This window comes from Peromyscus eremicus, chromosome 4, assembly GCF_949786415.1.
Source record: "Peromyscus eremicus chromosome 4, PerEre_H2_v1, whole genome shotgun sequence".
NCBI lineage: Eukaryota > Metazoa > Chordata > Mammalia > Rodentia > Cricetidae > Peromyscus > Peromyscus eremicus.
The window spans coordinates 109,048,687-109,058,972 of NC_081419.1; positions in this window are offsets into that span (position 1 = coordinate 109,048,687).

Sequence of the window (10,286 nt, forward strand, 5' to 3'; positions counted from 1 at the left end):
AATGGAGGAGTATTCCCCTTACTCCACATCCTCTCCAGCATGAGCAGTCACTTGTATTTTTTATCTTAACTTTTCTGACAAGTGTAAGATGGTATCTCAGAGTTCTTTTGATTTGCATTTCCCTGATAGCTAAGGATATTGAACATTTCCTTAATTATTTCTTGGCTATTTGAGATTCTTCTGTTGAGAATTCTCTGTTTAGATCTGTTCCGATTTTTTTTTTTTAAATTAGATTGTTTGATTTGTCTATATCTAGTTTCTTGAGTTCTTTATATATTTTGGAAATCAGCTCTCTGACAGATGTGGGGTTGGTGAAGACCTTTTCCCATTCTTGAGGCTGCCATTTTGCCCTATGGACATTGTCCTTTGCCTTACAGAAAATTTTCAGTTTCATGAGGTCCCGTTTATTAATTGTTGATCTTAGTGCCTGTGCTATGAGTGTTCTGATCAGGAATTTGTCTCCTGTGCCAATGTGTTCAAGACTATTCCCCACTTTCTCTTCTATCAGGTTCAATGTATCTGGATTTATGTTGAGATCTTTGATCCACTTGGACTTGAGTTTTGTGCAGGGTGATAGATATGGATCTATTTGCATTCATCTACAGGCCATCATCCAGTTATACCAGCACCATTTGTTGAAGATGCTTTCTGTTTCCCATTACATAATTTTGGCTTCTTTGTCAAAAATCAAGTGTCCATAGTTGTGTGGATTACATCAATTTCATTGATCCACCTGTCTGTTTCTACACCAATACTATTCAGTTTTTATTACTATAGCTCTGTAGGAGAGCTTGAAATCAGGGATGGTGAAAACTCTGGAAGTTCTTTTATTGTACAGAATTGTTTTAGCTATCTTGGGTTTTTTGTTTGCTTGTTTGTTTGTTTTTCCATGTGAAGTTGAGTATTATTCTTTCAAAGAATATTTTCAAGTATTATTCTTCATGTGAAGAATTGTGTTGGTATTTTAATGGGGATTGCATTGGTAAGATGGCCATTTAGCCAGAGTGGTCAAGGACACCACAAGAAAACTCACAGAATCAACTAACTTGGTTTCAAAGGGGCTCACAGAGACTGAACCAGGGAGTCTGCATGGGACTGACCTAGGCACTCTGCATATATGTTACAGTTGTGTAGCTTGGTCCTCTTGTGGGACTGCTAACAGTGGGAACAGGGGGCATCTCTGACTCTTTTATTGAGTTTTGAGATCCTACTCCTCATACTGGGTCTCCTTGTGCAGCCTTAATACATGGGGAGGTGCTTAGTCTTACTGCAACTTGATGTGCCATATTTTGTTAATACTCATGGGAGACCTGCCCTTTCCTAAACAGAAATGGAGGAGAAATGAATTGGGGGTAGGAACAGAGGTGGGAGAGGGACTGCGAGGAGAGGAGGATGGGGGAAACTGTGGCTGGGATGTTATATAAATAATTGTATTTTTAAAAATGCAATAGAAACTAGACACAAATAGGTAGCCTAAAGCCAAGGAAGATGAAAGTCCAGTCTGCTCTCAGTTAGAAAGCTTAAAAGAAAAGCTGGCTTCTGGAGATTTGAAGGTTTAAGGCCTGAATTCTGAATATCTAATCAAGTGTGGTTATAGTGGGTTTTTTAAAAGCCGTCAGATGGAGTTTAAATGGGACTATGGCTGTACAGGGAGCTGTCTCTTGCGGAAAATACTTAAAGAGAGCAAAAGAGCATATTAACAAAATGAAGGAAGAAGGATGAACTCTAGATCAGTGGTTCTCAACCTTCCTAATGCTGGGATTCTTTAATACAGTTCCTCATGTTGTGGTGACGCCAACCATAAAATTATTTTCACTGTTACTTCATAACTGTAATTTTGCAACTGTCATGAATCATAACATAAACATTGCTGGAGATAGAAGTTTGCCAAAAAGGTTATGACCCACAGGTTGAGAACTCTGGTCTAGAAGATCCTCAGTGAAAACCCTGACTTAAGTGAATAAAAGTCTTGTCACCCCACTTGTAATGGTCCTGAGACAGGTGAATCATGAATTTAAGACTAGCCTGTGTTACCTAACAACACCATGTCTCAAAAACCAAATCAAGTGTAGCTAGAGTTTTCCTGCCTGGCCCACAGTCAGGACAAATCTTTGTCACCGGCCTGTCCCACAGCCACTAAGACCCAACCAAGTGAACACAGAGACCTATATTGCTTACAAACTCTATGGCCGTGGCAGGCTTCTTGCTAACTGTTCTTATATCTTAAATTAATCCATTTCTATAAATCTATGCCTTGCCACGTGGCTCATGGCTTACCGGCATCTTCACATGTTGCTTGTCATGGCGGTGGCTGGCAGGTCTCTCTCACTCAGCCTTACACTTTCCAGGATTCTCCTCTCTCTTTGTCCCGCCTATACTTCCTGCCTGGCCACTGGCCAGTCAGTGTTTTATTTATACAGAATGATATCCACAGAAATCAAGCAAACTAAAAGGTATAGGAAGAGTCCCTTTTTAAGCCATTTAGGTAAAAGAGAAGAAAAACATGTAGGAAAAATGTGTCAGGTCTATTAACAGGCAGAATTATTGCTCTTGGTCTGTATTCCCTATCCCCATGGAATACTTAAACTACAAATACATTAAACTTCAAAACCCTGTCAGGCATTATGAGCAAGGAACTGTGGCAGATTAAAGGCAAGTCAGCAGTCTACACTGAACTTGGAGGGGTGACTATGCAAGGCTGCAGTCTGGGTTTTCTCAGGATGACAGTGTGGGAGTCAGTTCTGTAAATTCCACCAAACTGTGCTGAGCATCTCTGCCATCTTTTATCAGAAACATGAAATGAAGGAAGGAAAAAAACAGTTTGATTCCTATCTCATGGCAGTTAATATGGAACTTGTGGCTTATGGATTAGCTGTGGTACCATTGGGGAATCCTGAAACAAAGGGGCTTCCTTAAACCTCCAGGAGAATAATTGCAGAGGGAAGAGAGGAGGTATTGTTATTGGAGTCTGGATTTACTTGTCTCTTGTTCTCTTCTTCCTTAGAATATGCTCCAGGTGTACTGGCTGTGTATTTTTACAAGCCTTGGGTAGCTTAGATGTGTGGTTGGGCTACCACAAGTACATTAGTTCCTTAATTGTGACTTATGTTATCATGGTTGCATGCATGTTGAAGAGTGACTCTACTTATTTTGGTAGGTGAGTAAAAAACAGTGAAGTTTTTTTTTAACTTCTCTAATAATTAAGTGAGATAACTCATAATGGAAATGGAATAGAAGAGAATTGCCTGGCAGACTTAAAATAAGAGCACTTTTCAGTGCCCTTAGATGGCTAAGGTGAAACTATGATATTGCTGTCTCTCAGGGTTTTTGAGTTGTGGCCCATGTGGGTTATAAATTTAATTCTGTGGGTTCGACTCACAATTTGAAGAATATTACACTAGAATAAACTTCAGTGCAATAAAAGTATCAGAGTTCATCAGCTAATGAGGTTTAATGCCCACTGCCATTCTGTGAATGTTCTTCAGGTACTATCTATATATGTTTATGTGTGTACTGAGTGACATAGGGAATGCATTCCTTACTGGTGAGAAAAGTTTAAAACCACTGATCCACATCCACGTATTTCTGTCTACAGTGTAGATTTGTAGAGTTAAAATGAAAGGAAGAACATTAAAATACCAGAGAATGAAGTGTGCCTAGGCATTTGGATGTTGCTTTGTTTGCAACGCTTGGGGCCAAATTTTGTTTTTGTTTATGCTAAGCAAACACTCTGCCATTGAGCTTCACCACCCCAAGCCCTATCAAGGCATTTTAGTCATTAGCTGCCAAGTGAGAAAGACATTAGGTCTTACCAGGTTTATGGATGACCCTTTATGGCTTTCAAAGGCGAGTTAACTGTGAGAGGGTTTAGAAGATAAACTACCTTGAAATCATCCAGCTGTTTGTTAAGTGTCAGAAAGCCTGGATTTGAGCATGAATCAGATTTAGCCGTAGTAAGTAAACACGTCTATCAGTCAGGGACCAAATAGAAGGTCAGATGAGGAGAGCTGGAAGTATATTCATCACATTGTATGATGAAGCCTAAGGATCTTGTCACTAAAGGAAAGGGGCGCATTTGGAGACAGTGAGCTGAGGTATGGACCAATATAGCACCCAATCCCAGCAGTGCCTTGCCTGGGAATAGAATGGGCCCCAGCAAGAATGAGAATCAATTCTCCAGGTGCATATGTAAGGCACCGATCTGGATGATATTAGCACTCAAACTGCCTATGATTAAAACCTTTCAATGAATAAGCCAATATATTTTCTGCAAGCTCATGATGAAGGAATTTTCATGTCTATATATACATGCACATCATTTTCCATCAAGAAAAGGGAAAATATATGTAAATCCAAGCAAATCCTTTCATTCTGTTTCTTTTAATTGATTTGGCATAGAACTGATTGTAGTATTACATATTTTATATTAATATTTAATTAATATAGTGTATTATACATTCATACTAACAAACATATTGACATCTTCAATTAATGCTACTCTGCAAGGTGCCTTGAAAGTACATCACTCTTTTGGACTTTAGAGAGAAGGTCTAGAAACAGAAACTGAGGAGGAAGGAAGGGGAGGGAATTAAATCATTTAAACAAACTAGAGCAAGTAGCAAGCATATGACTCTTCACTCCAGATGTGGGTTTCACTCTTTGCTGGTGCGTAGCTCTTCTTAGAAGGACAGATATCCTATTTTGTTAGGGAAATGCCCTTGTGACCTCACTTAACATTAATTACCTACAGAATACCCTGTCTCCAACTAAGGTCACATTAGAGGTTAAGCTTTAGCATGAATTTGGGCACTACAGCTCAGACAATTAAAGGTTCTAAATGTAAACTAAATGCCAGTGTTTTATCAAATGAATCTATGCTGTGGCTTGTAGGTCGTTTTTTTCTTAACCCACTTCCTTCCAATTCCTTGTTTGTTTCTTTTCTGAGAAATGCTTTCCTCATGATCAAAGTGACTAGAACACAGAAGTGGTGTTTGAAGTTGCCAACATTAAACCTTTTGATTGATCCTGTGTATTTGTCAGCTGAGCAAGGAGGAGAGATATCAGTCATACACAAAATTAACAGCTCAGAGCTGGAGAAATCTAGCTGGCTTGGAAAACATTTCCTGTCCAGAGTTAAATTTATCACTGAACTCACCTACCCTGCATGGTTTCTCCCAGCACAGCCACAGGGGCAGGGTAACAAGAAGACCTCATGGACTTTGCTATTTGTAGGTTTTCCCACCACATGTGGTATCCATTCATCAGTCCTGGCTGGAACCAATTTTCCAGAGTAAATGGACTTACCATCATTGGCACAATCAGCTGAGGTTAAACAAAGTTCTAATTAGACCCAGTAAGGTCTAGTAATGTAGTTATCATTAGGGAGGACAGTTAGAATGGAAACAAATTCCTTACAACTTCCAGTCCCTACCTAGCTCCTATTACAAGAAAACCATCAGACCTAATGGTCAGGGGCATAATTGCAAACATCCGGGATTTAACTTTCTAATGATTGAAAAGCAAAATGTGATTTTCTAATAATGGTAGAGCAAAGAAAATGCTAGAAAAAAATGATGAAAAATTGTTAATGGTGTGCCAGAGAGTTTAAATTTGGGGGGAGTATAATTATTTGGATATGTAATGTGGATGATGATTTTTTTCTCCCATGCTTTCTGAAGATGTTCTATAAAGAGAAGAATTATGAATTACAAAGTAAAACATGTGTCACGGAGTGAAATTGCTGGAATCTTGTTCTCTGTTTGACCTTTAAAAAGATCTAGTGTCTTGTGCCTCTCTCCAACTGTAAATGAATGCTAAAAGTAACTGTCTCATAGTGCTATTCCAAGAATTATATGAGAACATATACAGAGGACATAAAATTGGAGCTGGCACAGACCAAGTGGAAAGGCTAGATGCCTTCACCATCATCATTATGATCAACTGGTTTGATATGGCTCATAATGTTCTTAGGCTTCTGGTGATGAACCACTGTGAATAACGTACAAGAATGGCATAAATGAAATCTGTTTATGAGGAGGTTCTCCATCATGGTTAGTTTTGTCAGTGTGACACCTAGAGTGGTCATGGACAGCATGGGATGGGGGAACAAAATCTTTCTCTGGAAGAATGGTACTTGCTTCTGTTAAAAACTGTAAATTACTCAGCTCATCCTATTTTTTGTTTGCACCTTTGTTACCAGAAAATTACAAGCTGATTTTCAATCACAGTGACTATTAATGTCTGTGGTGTTTATATATTGCCCATTCTTTAGCATTTAATTTTCTATTATTAAGCTAAAAAGCGTAGATTGACATGATTATACATAACAGAGTTTTAGTAAGGCAGGAAGTTCATTAATTTCTTAATGTGTGCACTTATTCTAATTGTCTGTATGTTCCTCCTGGATTTTAAAGCTTTTGGGAGGCACAATGTTTACCTTATAATTTCTCTGTTTATTTTTCCCCGTTCATGTAAAACTTCACTGGATATCTATCTATCTGTGTCCAACACACCAGACACTAAAGGTTCACAAATAAGTTAGACTCAGTCTTTATCTTCGTGCTGTTTTATATTCCAAAGACATAACTGAAAAATATCACTAGGAGGTGCCAGGCGTATAAGTAAGGGTGTGAGATCAGGAGGGCAGAGAGATTTTCCTGTCTTGCTCAATGCTTTATCCATCTGTGCTAGGAAAAGATTCAGTGCACAAGTAATATTCCATCAATGAGTTGCTTAACTGGGCAGTTTACATAAATTAAAATGTCAGCACTGATATCTAACAACAACAACAACAAAAAAAAACCCTTCATACATGTCAAGGGCTGTACTAAGCATTTTAGCACCAGATAATAAAGATAGTTATTAAAGTTATGATAATATTGTGTGTGAACACAGAGGCCTGAAGAGATTGTGTAGCTTTCCAAATGGTCACACAAAACATATGGACCAGGCAGAGATCTGCTTAGCTCCAATACCTATAAACATTACCATTACCCTCATCTGTGATGATACTGTCTGGCCTTATTACCACAGCAATCAGCGGATCGTTTTTGTACTTTCTTTGAGAATAAAACACATTTTTAAAATCAGGACATGGTTAGTGGGAATCAGGTAATCCCGAACCCTCTCATTATTCTTTGCTGTGTTATATAGATGCTTGTAAACATAGAGAATTATCTCATGTACTTATGCTCTAGCAAAAGTTTATATCATACCGGGATGTGCCACATAGCTGTAACTCTTAGGTTTATAGCGTAAAATGTGACTGCAGTAGAATGCCTCTTTACATACATTGAGCTACACAGCCAGTTAGCTGGGAATGGAATTAGGTGACATACCTACCCAGTGGCTGGAGTTTGGGGCTCTCTCTAGTCCTGCTTAATTCTTATGTGGAGCCACTATAGAAAAACTCCTGAGCTACTACCATAATTCCTATTTCTGCTGTTCATCCCTTTACTAAGCTTTGTCCTCTATACACAGACAGAATCCAAGGCTTGCTTCCAGATAGTAGAATTTGACACAGGTAAAGAAAATTCACATATAAAATTCAGTTCCCAAGCCAGTTAATCAAAAAGTAGATAATTCTAGAAGGTTCTAGATAATGAGCTCTTCGTAAAAAAACAAGGTCCTTCTGAGGTGACAGGTTATCTTTGCATGTGTGATTCAGTCAGTGACCTTGTCAGAGAAAACATATTGAAGAAACACGGCAGCTTCCAAGAATGTCGGAAGCCGTTGGGAATTGCACAGAGCCCTCAGTATCTACGGCTGCTATCTACAAAGCTAAGGCATATAGCCATCGAGCTTAAGAAATTGAATTCTGCCAACATCCAGGTTGAGTTTCAAAGCAGATTGTTCTTTAGTGAAGTCTGGAGATGTTAACACAACCTGGCTGACACCTTAATCACAGCCTTGTGACATCCTAACAGAAGTCTTAGTGAGCCTATACCTGGACATCTGGCCTATGAAAACAGCGAGGTCATGTGAATTGTTGTAAGCTGTAAAATCTGTGACAGTTTATTGCACAATCGTTAAAATCTACTATGTGTACCTAAGAGACACCCAAGTTGTAATCCTCAGGGGTTAGCTAGCCTTACTGACAAGTCTCCATTTATAAGGGTTAAACATGAGATACTTTTAAAGATAATGCCCTATCTCCTACTTTATACAGCAAAGATCTTTTTTTATTTAAAAAAAAAAAAAGAATGTTTTATTAGTTGAAGCAGCGTTTGAAGCAGCCAACCATCATGGTGGTTGATAAACTCTAGAAGGTAGGATGAACTGCAGGGAGATGTCCAAAGTAGAATCATGTTGAGTGATCCCACAATGACACACTTCACACAACGAAAACAGTGACATATTCACTGTTTCTAGTGGAAGTCTCACCATTAAGAATTTTGAACTTATGTCAATATACATTTGATTTGTTTTGCACCATAATTATTCTGCTTCATTATCTGTGGGATTCTCATTTGTGCTCAGAAAAACAAACAAATTAAGTCTTCACATTAATTCATGTATGCTGTATCTATGTAGAAGAGATTCCTCACTTACAATCTGTTATCAAAAAGCTCTCCTTTCACTCTGCTTCTTTATTCTTTCCCCCTTTGTCTGTTTTATCATTTCCTGAGTTTCTGTCTGCATTTTTTTCACCTCCATATAATGCTGCCTACCTCTTTCCTAGGCTCTTATTTCTCTAGATCCAAAACCAAGAAAGATTCCAGCTTCCATGTGTTGTCGTGGAAACTCCTGGTGGCTTTTTGCGGGGAGAGGTGGGGAGCATCTCAAATCATGGGCAGCCTGTGACTTACCATTCTGGCTACGGACATTAATAATCTAGCGGGCCAGGCTTGGACTGCAGCCTTCCCCATAACCAAGAGCTCCAGGCCTCGTGTGTTGATATCCCGCTATGAAACAGGGGGATGCAAAGAAATTTTCCAAGACTGAGAAAATTTCCACAATGGGGTGTGGAGGTCAGGGAACAAACAGAATTTCTCAAGATTAGTGAGATTTGGCAAAAAGAGAGGACATTTGAAGGCTACTATTTACTAAAGCTTTAACTCCTAGTATATACAGCTTATAACCTTGTTGTGAAAGAGATTAGAAACTGTCCAAACAGGCATAAGTCATCAAGAATAGCTACATGGAATCCGTTTTATAATGGGGCTAATGCGTCAGGACTACTTTTCTTAAACTACACAAACACAAAAACAGAATAATACGCTATGGTACTGAAAAGTGAAGTTCAGATCTATCTCTTAAATAGCCACTCATTTGGTAGAGTAGATGGTCATCTTACGTTGTTACCGTCTACTTGAGCTCTTCTCTACCAGTACTTTGTATTTGCATGGAAATTTTTTGCTGTCAGTTTTTAGCTATTGTAGTGTTCCCAAGAATAGGAAACATATTGATATTAAATTTCTATCTTATTAGTGTTCTGACACCTTCCAAGAGAGTGATCAAGAAAACCACTTTGGAAGAGAGTGATCAAGAAAACCACTTTGGGGAAATATTAATAGACTTAATGGGCTATATATACATCACTGAAGCCTAAAACATTGATAAGTAAAGAAAAATAAATTACCAATAAAGGATACTGGGAACATTTCCATTCAGAGCATAACAGTCTGAGGCAATCATTCTCTTAGTTAAAAATGCATAACTATATGTTAGACATATATTTTATGCTTGAGTAAAAATAATATTTTATATCTTTATTTTTATATTACATGTTTATGTATCTATTTTATGTATTTATCTATAAGTATATAAATTAATATTGCATGTTCCCTTTGGATAAATAAAAAAGTGACATTTACAAATGATAAATATTGTATTTTCTAAGTGTTGGGATAATGGATAGCCATTTATAATGTAAGTATTTTATATTCAAATAAATTTGAGGTGGAATAAGGATGTAAACACTGAGAGAAATACAAACAAATGGAATATGAAAAAAGACTTTTTATAAATGTACAATATGAAAAGAGATTTTTAGAAATTTTACAAAACCCAGACACCATAATGGAAAAAATTGGCAGATTATCTAAACACTGAAAATTTTCTAATTTGCAAAAGAAAGGGTAGAAAGTGTGTGTGGGAGGGAATAGTTGCAGATTGGAAGAGAACATTCACAAGATATGTTATAAAGAAAGTGTGTGTCATCCCTCTCATACAGAGATGTCTCATACAGATCAATAAGTGGTTCTCAGGCCTCCCTGGATGTAAGCTGCCTGACTCTGTCACATGGGGTTACTTCAGGGGTCAAATAGCTACAAGGCCCTGGCCAG